This window comes from Brachyhypopomus gauderio, chromosome 4 (genome assembly GCF_052324685.1).
Source record: "Brachyhypopomus gauderio isolate BG-103 chromosome 4, BGAUD_0.2, whole genome shotgun sequence".
In the NCBI taxonomy this organism is placed as follows: domain Eukaryota; kingdom Metazoa; phylum Chordata; class Actinopteri; order Gymnotiformes; family Hypopomidae; genus Brachyhypopomus; species Brachyhypopomus gauderio.
In genome coordinates, this window is record NC_135214.1 from 28,592,859 (window position 1) to 28,607,033 (window position 14,175).

Below are 14,175 nucleotides of genomic sequence, written 5' to 3' on the forward strand. Positions count from 1 at the left end.
AAGCCTACGTAATACTTACCTCCTGAATGCAGGAGTTGGAGATGGTATGGAGGCAAGGAGTGGACTAAACATCACATTCGGGATTGCATCCAAAACAATCAAGTGGAACGTGTATGTAGCACCTATACGTGATTCTGTCCTGCTAGGCTTGGATCTGATGAAGTCACATGATGTTGTCATCTACACCCGTGGCAAAGTTTTTATTGGGAACGAACTGGTACCTTCCAAAATAGTAAGAGAGGGCAGGTCAGACTATTGTGTTGCCCGGGTGACCCTAGGGGAGCCCACCACCATACCACCTGCCTCTGAATGTGTGGTGTGGGGCGAAGTAGACGACCCAAGACCAGGTGTTCCAGCTGTGTTAGAACCTTTGAACATTACAGAAGCTGTAGCCTCTGGAAGCGTAGCCACCACTATGGAGGAACGAGTGCTCGTCAGGTTATGCAACTTCTCCACTAGCAAAGCATCCCTGTCGAAGGGGACCTGCCTTGGCGTCCTAGTCGAGGTTTATCCTGAGGAGCCACTCTCTTTGCCGGGGCAAAGCCCAGTGCCCAGCGTAGAGAGGGAGTCAGGAGGTGCGCTGGTGGTTGGAAGGGTGACGACAATCTCCGACTTACCTGAACACCTCCACGACCTGGTTGGTGCTGCTTCTGAGGCGCTGAATGAGGAGCAACAGCAACGTCTCCTCCAGTTACTGTTAACTTACCAATCCGTCTTCGCCAAGGATGATACCGACCTGGGCTACCTTTCTGCTGTCACCCACAAAATAGACACAGGATCAGCCAAACCTGTGCGCCAGCCAATGAGAAGGACACCTCTTGGATTCCAATGTGAAGAGGAGAAGCATCTTAGAGCCATGCTTGAAGCAGGCGTCGTTACGCCCTCCTCATCAGAGTGGGCCTCTCCGGTCGTCCTAGTACGAAAAAAGGATGGGGGCGTACGGTGGTGTGTGGATTACCGCTGTCTAAACAACCTGACGGTCAAGGATGCGTATCCTTTGCCCAAGATTGAGGAATGCCTTGATGTTCTTGGGGGTGCTACTATGTTTTCAACACTTGACCTCCAGTCTGGCTACTGGCAGATAGTGGTAGATGATGGAGACCGTGAGAAGACGGCGTTTCTCACCAAATGGGGGCTATATGAGTACACCCGTATGCCGTTTGGGCTCTGCAATGCTCCAGGCACATTCCAAAGGGCGATGGAGCTCGTCCTTAGAGGACTTCAGTGGGACGCCTTGCTGATCTACCTTGATGATGTAATCGTCCTCGGTAGGGGGGTGGAGGAGAGCCTGAGCCGGCTTGCACAGGTCTTCCAGCGGTTCCACAGCTATGGACTGAAACTGAAGCCATCCAAGTGCCACTTGCTTCAGGAGGAAGTCCTCTTCCTAGGCCACGTTGTGAGTGGCGACGGAATCCGCCCAAACCCCACTCTGGTCAAGGATGTACAGATCTGGGAGCCCCCCAGCAACCTGCGAGAGCTCCAAGCCTTTCTTGGGTTATGTAATTACTATCGTAAGTTTGTCCCAGCCTTTGCAGAACTGGCGAGCCCACTCCACAACCTGCTAAAGAAGGGTGCTACATTCCTGTGGGCGGATGAGCACCAGCATGCTTTCACACAACTAAAGCAAAAACTAACGACTGCACCAGTACTGGGCTACCCCATTGTTGGAGGCGAGTACATTCTTGACACTGACGCATCAAGCCACAGTATTGGAGCAGTCCTGTCACAACTACAGTGGGGAGAGGAGCGGGTTCTGGCATATGCCAGTAGCCAACTCACACCAGCTCAGCAGAGGTACTGCGTCACCAGACGGGAGTTACTTGCTGTTGTTCGTTACACCCGCCAATTCCGCCACTACCTACTGGGCAGAAAGTTCCTGTTGCGAACAGATCATGGCAGTCTCACCTGGCTCTTCCGGTTCAAATACCCCGAAGGCCAGTTGGCTCGCTGGCTGGAGGAGTTGAGCCAGTATGATTTCCACATCGAGCACAGAGAAGGCCGCAAACACTGTAATGCTGATGCTTTGTCGAGGCGAACAGAAGGAGGCCTGTATCAGTGTGACTGTTATCAAGCTGGAAAGAACTCGTCAGACCTTCCATGCCAAGGATGCAAGTACTGTCAAAGGCTTCATGAGCAGTGGACAAGGTTTGAGGATGATGTCGATGATGTGGTGCCGCTGGCGGTGAGATGTGTCCAGTCTGGCGGTGAGACCGCTGGTGACAACATTCAATCGTTGGAAGCAAGCCAAGTGTCTGAACCTATGCCAGAGACTCCAGTCATTAACTGGCTCCACTCAGTCAGCTCTGAATAGTTGGCCAGACTCCAGAAAGCTGACCCTGTCCTCTCTACCCTCCACATGTGGAAAGAGTCGGGAACGCTCCCTACAAAAGATCAGGTGATGCTTGAGAGCCCTGCAGTGAGAAAGTTCTGGCTCTGTTGGCCTCAGGTTGTGTTGCAGGGAGGAGTTTTACATTATTCCTGGGACAGGGTAGGAGCTCAACATTCAGTCTTGCTACTGCTCATCCCTGTTTCCATGCAAGAAGAGGTCCTACAGGCTTGTCACAGCCCTCCCTATTCTGGTCACCTTGGGGAAGTGAAAACTCTCGAGCGCCTACGTCAGAGCTACCACTGGTATGGAATGAGTGAGGATGTGCGTCTGTTCGTAAGGAGATGCCAACATTGCAGTGCACGCAAAGCCCCAGGGCCGCTGAAACGAGCGAAGCTACAAAGCTATCAGGTTGGAGCACCCCTCGACCGTCTCCACTTAGACATCCTTGGTCCCTTTCCAGTATCCAGCTCTGGGAATAAGTACATTCTGGTCATAATTGACCAGTTCACACGATGGGTCGAAGCCTTTCCCGTCCCTGACCAAGGGGCAGAGACCACAGCTAGGAAGCTTGTGTACGAGTTTGTTGCTCGATTTGGAGCCCCCCTTGAGTTGCACACTGACCAGGGCCGCAATTTTGAAAGCTCCCTGTTCCAAAGTGTATGCAAGCTTCTGCAGATCACCAAGACCAGAACCACCCCGTACCATCCGGCATCTAACGGACAGGTGGAGCGGTTCAACAGAACCTTACTCCAGATGATCCGATGTTATGTAGACCAAAACCAAAAGAACTGGGATGAGCACCTCCCGTTGCTCACCTCAGCCTACCGCAGTTCCCGGCATGCAGTCACTGGGTTCACGCCTAATCGGCTTATGTTCGGCCGAGAGGTTCACCAACCCCAGGATATCCAGTTGGGAGCTGCAGAACTCAAATCTTCCCGAATGGAGGTGACTGATTTCCTCTACAACCTGGAAGAGGGACTCAAGGAGGCACAGAACACAGCCAGGGAACACCTCCGCACTGCACAGGAACGACAGAAGGTGTACGATGTTCGAGCACGAGAGTGCACCTACAACATTGGTGACTTGGTGTATGTGAGGGATGACACCAAAAGGAAAGGACTAAGCCCCAAGCTCCAAGCACCTTGGAAGGGCCCCTTCATCATTTCTGCACGCCGGGGTCCTGTCCTATATGAGATTCAAGGGTTGAAACGCAGCCAGATAATGCATCACAATCGGCTGAAACCTTATGATGGTGAAGTGGTTCCTGTGTGGGTTGGACGACGAAGGAGCCAAGTGCTACAGCAGCGCCAGGGCCTAGCTATACAGATGGCTGAAGAGGGTGCCCCGTTGGTGCCAGAGCTGCCGTTACAAGAGAGCAATGGTGACAACCTAGTGGAGAAAGGAGTTTCTAAGGAGTCATGTGATCAAGAGAGAGCACCTCACCTGGAAGCCTTGGGATGTGAGCCAAAGGAAAGACCAGGGCTCCAAGGCTTCCCAGGAAAGACCGTTAAGACGTCCAGCGGACGTGTAGTTCAGAAACCGGAGAGGTTCCGGAATTAGTTCTAACAGGTGGACTGTTAAGTGAATTTGTGAATTTAAGTGAGTTTGTATGTCTTTTGAGTTAGTGCTCGTTATATATAAAAAAGAAAAAAAAAATAGAAAAAATTTGAACTTGAAGAAATTGCAGAAGCAAAGAATGTGTATACTGCCATCGAGTTATGTTCACTAATTGGTTCACTAATAGGTTCATTGTATTTGTACTTCACTTGTACTGAAGGGACTCAGTGCTCCTGGAGGGGGGTAGTGTAAGAGTTCACATTTGAGGAATTAGTTCCCTCCTCTCTCTTTGTTGATGTGTGTGTGTAGCGCATGTAGAATGCGATCGGTTAGAAAATGGTTGCCATGGTAATTAATAAAAACAGACGGCGCTCACGGCTCATCGCATGGACAGTGCAAACTGCTGTTCTGTGCCCGAGCTAGAGCCCGTACATCTGACAATCTGTCCGTGTTGCTGTAATGTTAAATGTTCTGTATTGACCTGCCGAGATTTCAGTAAAAACAGTAAACTTTAGATTCCTTGTCGTGCGAAGTTTTTCCACTCACGTCATCCACACAAGTGCCGCAGCTCACATATGGAGGAGCACAAGCACGACAATATATATATATATATATATATATATATATATATATATATATATATATATACACATACATACACACACACACACACACACACACACACACACACACACACACACACGTATATATGTATATAACAATAATAAAGTTTAAAAAAATGCCATATCACATCCACACAACATAACAATTTAGATAGCTCAGCTACAATCATAAGCCACAGAGTAAAAATTTGTCTTTAATTTAGTTTTAAAACAAGTGACTGATGATGCTCCTCTAATATCAACCGGCAGACTGTTCCACAATTTTGGTGCTGCAATAGAAAAGGCTTGATCCCCTTTCCACTTAAGTCTAGACCGAGGAACAGACAGCAGCAACTGCGATGATGATCTTAGAGCTCTAGGGGTCTCGTAATAACAGAGCATATCTTTAATGTCAATCAATCAATCAATCAATCAAATTTTATTTATATAGTGCTTTTTACAACAGTTGTTGTCACAAAGCAGCTTTACAAGTGCCGAGTCCTAGCCCCCAGTGAGCAAGCCAAAGGCGACAGTGGCAAGGAAAAACTCCCTAGTTTTTTTGCATGAGGAAGAAACCTTGAGAGGAACCAAGACTCAGGGGGGGAACCCATCCTCCTCTGGCCGACACCGGTCACCATGACAACAACAACAATTTAGACAGAAAGAAGCGAAAGAAAAGGAAAAATATGTAATAATGTCCATCATGATGTATGCATCCGGTTAGGCAGGAGGTGGCTGGCTCAGGATGGATCGCTGGTCTCCTCATCTCATTATTCCTCAAGCAGGCAGGCAGCCATGTGGAGAAATGAAACAGGGAAAATTAGCTCTGTATGAGGACATATACAGGACAGGTAAAATTATAAACATTTCCGGAGTGTGGCAGCAACTCCGGCATTTAGTTAAATTATTACAGCCTAGCTAAAAAGGCAGAACCAGAAGGTAACATAGGCTTGGGGGCATTCTGAGACAATGGCATCCGTCCACTGCACTGTCAACAAACTTGAGTGACCACGAGCAGTGACAGGACGACAGCACCAGCGCCCCAGTCTACCATAAAACCCTTCGTCTATGAACCCCTGGATCTGTACTTTTATCTAAGGGGGAATATTAATTATCAAACGCTAAACTAAATAAGTGGGTTTTCAACCTAGACTTAAAGATTGTGACTGTGTCGGAGTCCCGGACGCATTTAGGAAGATTATTCCAAAGCTGGGGGGCCTTACAAGAAAAGGCTCTTCCCCCTGCTGTTACCTTATTAATTTTTGGAACTAATAAAAGACCAGCACCCTGTGATCTTAGTGGGCGTGGGGGTTCGTAATAGGAAATAAGTTCCTGAAGGTACTCAGGAGCAAGCCCGTGCAATGCTTTATAAGTTAATAAAAGAATTTTAAAGTCAATACGGAATTTAACTGGGAGCCAATGCAGGGCTGATATGACTGGACTGATATGCTGAAATTTTCTAGTTCTGGTCAGAACCCTGGCTGCGGCATTTTGAACTATTTGAAGTTTATTTAGATTCCTATTTGAACATCCTGACAGTAGTGCATTGCAGTAGTCTAATCTAGAGCTAACAAAGGCGTGCACCAATTTTTCCGCATCATCCTGTGATAATGCATTTCTTAATTTAGCAATGTTACGGAGATGTAGAAAAGCTATCCTAGTAGTATTATCTATGTATTTATCAAATGATAGGTCAGAGTCGAGTATGACGCCTAGGTTTTTGGCTACTGTGCCAGGTGTAATGGGGTAGCCTGCGAGATTAAGCATTAGATCTGGAATTTTCTGTTTTGAGAAGGAGAACTTCTGTTTTGTCCTCATTAAGTTGGAGGAAGTTTAGAGACATCCAGCATTTAATATCTCTTACACAGGCCTCAATTTTTCTTAAACTGAGTTTGTCATAAGGTTTGGCTGATATGTAAAGTTGAGTGTCATCTGCATAGCTGTGAAAATTGACACCATGTTTGTTTATAACTGTGCCCAGTGGTAGCATATATAATGTAAATAATAGTGGTCCTAGAATGGAGCCTTGCGGGACCCCATATTTAACTTTTGTACGTTTGGATGGAATATTATTGAGCTCTACAAACTGATAGCGATTTGTTAAGTAAGAGGGAGCCAGGTCATTTAAGGCTTTAAAAACCAACAATAAAACCTTGTACTGTATCCTAAGTTGGACAGGCAACCAATGTAAAGATGCTAAAATTGGAGAAATGTGATCTCTTTTCTTAGCACCCACAAGGAGACACGCAGCAGCATTCTGAACCATTTGCAGATGGCCAACAGATTCGTGACTTAAACCCAAATATAAAGCGTTACAATAATCAAGCCGGGAGGAAATAAAAGCATGAATAAGCTTCTCTAAATCAGAAAATCTCCACATCTCCTTGTCACTTGTGCACATCATAATTGCATTTCTCCTTGTGTTTAACATTTTGCAAATGCTTTTGTACATATTGCAAATGGACATGGACAGTTGTCTGTGCAGGTGAGCCCGCGGACCGGCTGGGGAGCTGCATGAAACCAGGCAAAGAGCCGCATGCGGCTCGCGAGCCGCGGGTTGGCCACCCCTGCTCTAAGGCATCATTTTACAATTATTTATTTAGTTTATTTTTTGTTACATTTTGGTAATTTATCCTAATTTTATTAAATTGTTTGCAGGTGAACATTCAGTTACAGTAAGAAAGGGAATTGGCGAAGGCTTAGATCAACCAATGGTCTCAACCATAGGTCAGAGGTGCGTCTCATGAACCTTTACTGTAATAGTCAAACATGTATAGATGCTAAACTCTGCAGTATCACAAAGTCTCATAATGGAAAGACAAGTCCATGTACAGGGTGGACAGCCAACAAGAGGAGTAAGACTGTGTAGTGTAAGGCTGAGGAAACAAAACAGTGAAATACAGTAAGGGCAACAATTGTGGACCATGTTTTACATGTGGTCTCATAATGGCTGAAGCTGGTTGCTGGGTGCAGGCGAATATTGGAAGAACAACTGTGTCTTCAATCGTTCAAACATTTCATAGAGAAAACGTGTGTAATTCAGAAATGTGCTCTCTGCTGTAATGCTGCACATTGACATACATTCTGACATGTTATTCAATTTTTATTTTTTTGCATTTTTGCTCTCTTATACCATATAGGATATCAAGACTAGCTCATAGGGGGGCAGAGGTTCCATTTTCACACATCAAGAGGAGGCTGTATATGCTCAAGTTGTTTTGAATGTGTAGAATAAATTTCTAATTTTGCAGTTTTTCCAGTCAGTTGTCGGTCTTTTCTGAATTTCAGTCAGATTTGTTTTTGTCAACACATTGCAGTATGAACAGTACAGTCAAACAATATTACTGTACAAATTTGATTCCAGTCCAATTTCTTGCTATCAGTCTCCCACATAGTCATGTGTAACTGTGTTCCATGTAAGTTTGTATGTGTGTACCATGTATTTGATATACCACAGAATGTGGAGCGTTCTTGAAATCAAAAGCTTAGCTAGTTTCCATCAGAATATACAGTCTACACTGACTGTGACTTATAGTTGCACTGACAACATGACTAAGTATTTTGACTGCCTTGTTCATAGGCAATGGCACACAGACTAGATACTCTGATGGCACTGACAAATTGACTGACCGAAATATTTGATTTTGGGGCAAAAACAAAGAATTTTGAGTGAAGTATGTGCTTTTGCAGGTATTTCATTGAGTTTTGCTGTTTGCACTAACTGTTTTAAGAAATGCACTAGTTGTGATGCCAATGTAAAGGATGATGTGAGAAATGAACCAAACTGACTGGGAAAACTGTAAGTTGAAACAAAAACACATTTAAATTGAGAAAACATACACAATTTCATAATGTTAAATTTACTAAGCCCAAATTTACTAAGGTAACGAGTTACTTTTATTATTGAGTAATTCAGTTACTGTTACGCCTCGCCGCCGATCTCGGCGGTGACGCGTTGGTTTAAACGTGGTGAGGACTCAAACGCGACCCGATAAAACAAACGGCAAAAAACAGCCAAATGAAACCTCCGCGAATGCGGGAAAAAATGAAAACAAAAACCCCAGAGGGAAACAACAGAAAGACAACACGGAGAAGCTCGACGTGTGTAAAGACCAGGTAAGTAAAACAAACAAAAAACACGCGGAAAGAAATACAACGCGTCCACAAAAGAAAAATGGGAAAAAACGAAAAGTACACGGAGGCAAACTCGACGTGTCAGAGGGGAAGGGAAAAAATAAGAAACAAAAGAGGAAGCTATGGTAACAAGACCTATAGCTTCTACCTGGTTACCTGCCAGTCTGTTAACCAGAACACTGGAGAACAAACTAACGAAGAACAGAGAGGGAGAAGACGGAAGGAAACAAAAAAAACAACCTGAGAACACTCAGAGTAGAAACAGGAGAACTAGAGAAACGAGAGGTAGTCCGGAGACGAGAGAAAACTGGCTTGGGCTGTGTGTGCATAGAACAACAAACAACTTCAGCAATGAGTTGCTGAAGTCGCTTGTCTTAAATAGGCTGTAGAACAGGTGCAACCTATCGGGCTTGATTGCCCCTGGTTACAGCTCACGGGCTCCGCCTAGTGGCAGCAGGAGTCACGTGCCTGGGTCGAACCCTGACAGAACCCCCCCTCTGGGCCCGAGTCCCCGCGGGCCCAGGGCCACAGCCCTGTCACGATAAAAGGAGGTGATCAGGGAACGATCCAGGATGCGCGCCCTGGGGACCCAAGACCGCTCTTCAGGCCCATAACCCTCCCAATCCACCAGAAACTGGTCCCGCCCCCTAACCCGACGGACGTCCAAAAGACGTCGCACAGTGTAAAGCGGACCCCCACCAACCATATGCGGCGCAGGAGGAGCCGGGGCGGGAGAAGAACCACACAAGTACGGTCGGAGGTGGGACACGTGGAACACCGGGTGGACACGCATGGACGGAGGGAGAACCAGACGGTAGGTAACCGGGTTGATGCGACGGTCTATCTTAAATGGACCCAGGAAGCGAGGAGCCAGTTTCTTAGTACCACCCCGAACCGGTAAGTTTCCAGCCGCCAACCACACACGCTGCCCAGGACGGAAGGACAGCACAGGGAGACGGTGCTTATTGGCGCTGCGGCAATAGGCGGAGGATGCCTTCAACAAGGCCGAACGGGCCCGTGACCATGCCTTGCGGCAGCGCCGAAACTGAGCCACAGCGGAAGGCACAGCCACGGCTTGTTCGTGGGCTGCAAACAGCGGAGGGGCGTATCCGAACAAGCACTCGAAGGGTGACATGCCCAGGGCCGAATGCCACAGCGTGTTGTGGGCGTACTCGGCCCACAACAAGTGGTCAGCCCAGGACGCAGGGTTAGTGGAAGCCAGGCACCTGAGGGTCTGCTCCAGGTCCTGGTTCACACGCTCGGTCTGGCCATTGGACTGGGGATGGAAACCCGAAGACAGGCTAGCGGAGGCGCCGAGAAGGGACAGGAACGCCTTCCAAAAGCTGCTGGCGAACTGGGGACCTCTATCGGACACCACGTCCTGAGGGAACCCGTAATTGCGGACAACATGGATGAGCAAGAGAGACGCGGTCTCCCGGGCGGAGGGCAGTTTGGGCAGGCCGATAAACTTACTAAACTTGGAAAACCTGTCCACGACCACGAGAATGGTGGTAAGTCCTTTAGAGGACGGAAGCCCGGTGACGAAGTCAAGGGAGATATGAGACCACGGTCTGGAGGGTGTGGGTAATGGGTGCAACAACCCCCTAGGCTTGTTGCGTGGCGCCTTACTTCGGTTACATACCTCGCAGGAGGCTACAAAGTCGCGGATCTCCTGATCCATAGCTGGCCACCAAAACCTTCTTCTTATGAGCTCGGCGGTCCGCCTAGCGCCAGGGTGCGCTGCGTAACGTTCAGTGTGTCCCCACAAGAGGACCTTGCGCCGGACGGTCGAGGGGACGTAAAGACCGCCAGGAGGAACACTACTAGGCCCGGGTTCATTGGCGAGTTCGTCCTGCACGGTTTTTTCTATACCCCACCTGATGGGTGCCACTACAACCCCCGGGGGAAGCACGGTTTCCGGGGAACTGTCAACATGAGGAGGTTCCCACTGCCGAGACAAAGCGTCGGGCTTAGTGTTTTTAGAACCCGGACGATATGACAACGTGAAATTGAAACGGCTAAAAAACAGGGCCCACCTTGCCTGTCTAGCGTTGAGACGCTTGGCCTGCTGGAGGTACGTCAGGTTTTTATGGTCAGACCAGACCAGAAAAGGGTGACGAGCTCCCTCCAGCCAGTGCCGCCACTCCTCTAAGGCCATTTTAACGGCCAGGAGTTCTTTGTCCCCTACGTCATACCGCCTTTCCGTGGGGGTGAACCGGTGTGAAAAGTAGGCGCAGGGGTACAGCTTAGGCGGTTCCCCGACTCTCTGAGAGAGAACCGCCCCAACGCCCAAATCAGAGGCATCGGTTTCAACAATGAAAGGGAGCTCAGGGTCAGGAACCCGCAACACCGGAGCACTGGTAAAAAGACCCCTAAGCGTCTCGAACGCCTTCTGGGCTTCAGGGGTCCACGTGAATTTCCCCAACTTCTTACTAGTAAGGGCAGAAAGCGGAGCAGCAAGGGAACCAAAATTTCTGATAAATCGTCTATAGAAGTTGGCAAAACCCAGAAAGCGTTGAACCAAACGAACGGACGTGGGCACGGGCCACTGAGTAACGGCTTTGATTTTTGCGGGGTCCATAGCCAGGTGACCCTTAGCGACTATGAACCCCAAGAAGGCCACCTCGGAGACGTGGAACAAGGATTTTTCCAGTTTAACGTAGAGGTGATTCTCTAATAACAACTGGAGAACGCGGCGAACATGTTGCTGATGCTCTGTGATGGTACGGCTATATATCAGGATGTCGTCGAGATAAACATAGGCGTACTCGTCCAGAGCCTCCCTAAGAACACCATTAACGAACCTCTGAAAAGCCGCGGGTGCGTTCATGAGTCCAAACGGCATGACTAAATATTCGTAATGACCAGAGGGTGTATTGAAGGCGGTTTTCCACTCGTCGCCTTCTCTGACTCGCAACAGATTATACGCGCTCCTGAGATCTAACTTAGTATAAACCGTTGCCCGTTGAAGGGCCTCGAAGGCGGAAGACATAAGAGGCAAAGGGTGACGGTCTTTGATGGTGATCTTGTTAAGTCCCCTGTAGTCGATACAAGGACGGAGACCCCCATCTTTTTTTCCTACAAAGAAGAAACCAGCACCAGCGGGAGAGGTAGAGGGACGGATAGTACCCGCAGCGAGCGCTTCCTGAATGTAGGTTTCCATAGCCTTGCGTTCAGGTAGTGCCAAAGAAAATAAACGCCCCCTAGGAGGAGTAGTGCCAGGTACGAGATTGATAGCTATGTCGCAGGCCCTATGCGGGGGTAGGGAACCCGCCTTGCGCTTGCTAAATACTTCTTTTAAGTCGTGGTAAACAGCAGGGACTTTTTCTAAACCTTCTATTTCCTCTGGTCTCTCCCCGGGTTTACTGCAGCGTGGCACCAAGCACAACTGTTCGCATACTTTACTCCATCGGTTGATAGAAAGATTGAGCCAGTCAATATCAGGGTTGTGGCATTGAAGCCAGGGAAACCCCAAAATCAGCTGCAGTTTAGGAGCAGCGATGACATAAGGGGTGAGTGTTTCGTGATGGTTCCCTATAGTAACCGTTAGAGGAACAGTCTGGTGGGTAACATCACCTGAAGTGAGCATCTTGCCGTCTACGGCGGACACTGAGAGAGGTTTCTCTAAGGGAACCAGAGGTATGGAGAGGGAAGCTACGAGGTTGGAGTCGATGAAATTACCGGTGGCCCCCGAGTCAACGAGAGCCACCACCCGGTGTTCGTCAGAACCCCTCCATGAGACTACTACGTGGGGCATAAGACCGCAGTTGGGTACGTAAGCGCCATGACCCGTCGATGCAACCCCATTCACCGACGGGTCTGCCCTTTTCCCTGTAGTTCGGGGCACTCTGCGATTCTATGGCCAGCCCGACCGCAATAGAGACACTTGCCCTCCCGTAAGCGGGTTTGTCTTTCCTGGGGAGAGAGGCGAGTGTGTCCTAACTGCATGGGCTGTTCTGATGCTTCACTGTCCCCTTGGGTAGTCTTATGTACGGGAGAAACCGGTTTAACACTGGACGGTGCGAACAAACGGCGGTGTTTACGATCCCGTAGCCGATTATCCAACCTAACTGTGAGTTCTATGGCGTCGTCTAACCCGCTGGGTGGCTCTCTGAGGGACAGTTCGTCCTTTATCTCTTCACTTAGACCTTCTATGTATATAGCCCCTAATGCTTCTGCACCCCAGTCGCTCTCTGCCGCCAGAGTGCGGAACTCTAATGAGTATTCTGCCACAGTTGATCTACCCTGTCGCAAACGTAACAGTTTAGACGCGACAATACCTCCAGAAGCCGGGTGGAAAAACGTCTGCCGCATAGCCCTAGAAAACCGTTCGAAAGAGGAACAGAGTTCGGGTTGATTCTCCCACACGGGTGTAGCCCACCGCAGTGCTTTCCCTGAAAGCAACGCCATCACATAAGCCACTTTAGCACGCTCGGTGGGAAAACGGGATGGTTGCTGCTCGAAAATCAGAGAGCACTGTAATAAAAACCCCCTACACTCATTGGGATCACCACTATAACGGGCCGGAGTGGGCAATGCAGGTTCCGTACGGGAATCGGCAAGCAACCCCACAGCTCCGGAGAAAACCGGAGGACTGGCAGCTGTCACAGGCGGATCTGGCTTTTGAACCGCGAGAGAGATAGCCTGGAGCTGGGTGAGTATTTCCCGAAGTGATTGCTCGTGCCTGCCGATAGCCTGCCCTTGCATAGCGAGGGCATTCCGCACCTCGTCGGCTGACGGGTCAGCTGAGTCCATAAAGGGCTGAAGTTGTTCTGTTACGCCTCGCCGCCGAGCTCGGCGGTGACGCGTTGGTTTAATCGTGGTGAGGACTCAAACGCGACCCGATAAAACAAACGGCAAAAAACAGCCAAATGAAACCTCCGCGAATGCGGGAAAAAATGAAAACAAAAACCCCAGAGGGAAACAACAGAAAGACAACACGGAGAAGCTCGACGTGTGTAAAGACCAGGTAAGTAAAACAAACAAAAAACACGCGGAAAGAAATACAACGCGTCCACAAAAGAAAAATGGGAAAAAACGAAAAGTACACGGAGGCAAACTCGACGTGTCAGAGGGGAAGGGAAAAAATAAGAAACAAAAGAGGAAGCTATGGTAACAAGACCTATAGCTTCTACCTGGTTACCTGCCAGTCTGTTAACCAGAACACTGGACAAAGACGGAAGGAAACAAAAAAAACAACCTGAGAACACTCAGAGTAGAAACAGGAGAACTAGAGAAACGAGAGGTAGTCCGGAGACAAGAGAAAACTGGCTTGGGCTGTGTGTGCATAGAACAACAAACAACTTCAGCAATGAGTTGCTGAAGTCGCTTGTCTTAAATAGGCTGTAGAACAGGTGCAACCTATCGGGCTTGATTGCCCCTGGTTACAGCTCGCGGGCTCCGCCTAGTGGCAGCAGGAGTCACGTGCCTGGGTCGAACCCTGACAGTTACTAACTCAGTTACTTTTTTGAACAAGTAGTGAGTAACTATAACTAATTACTTTTTTAAAGTAACGTTCCTAACACATACATACATTTTTTTCTTTTCAGTTAG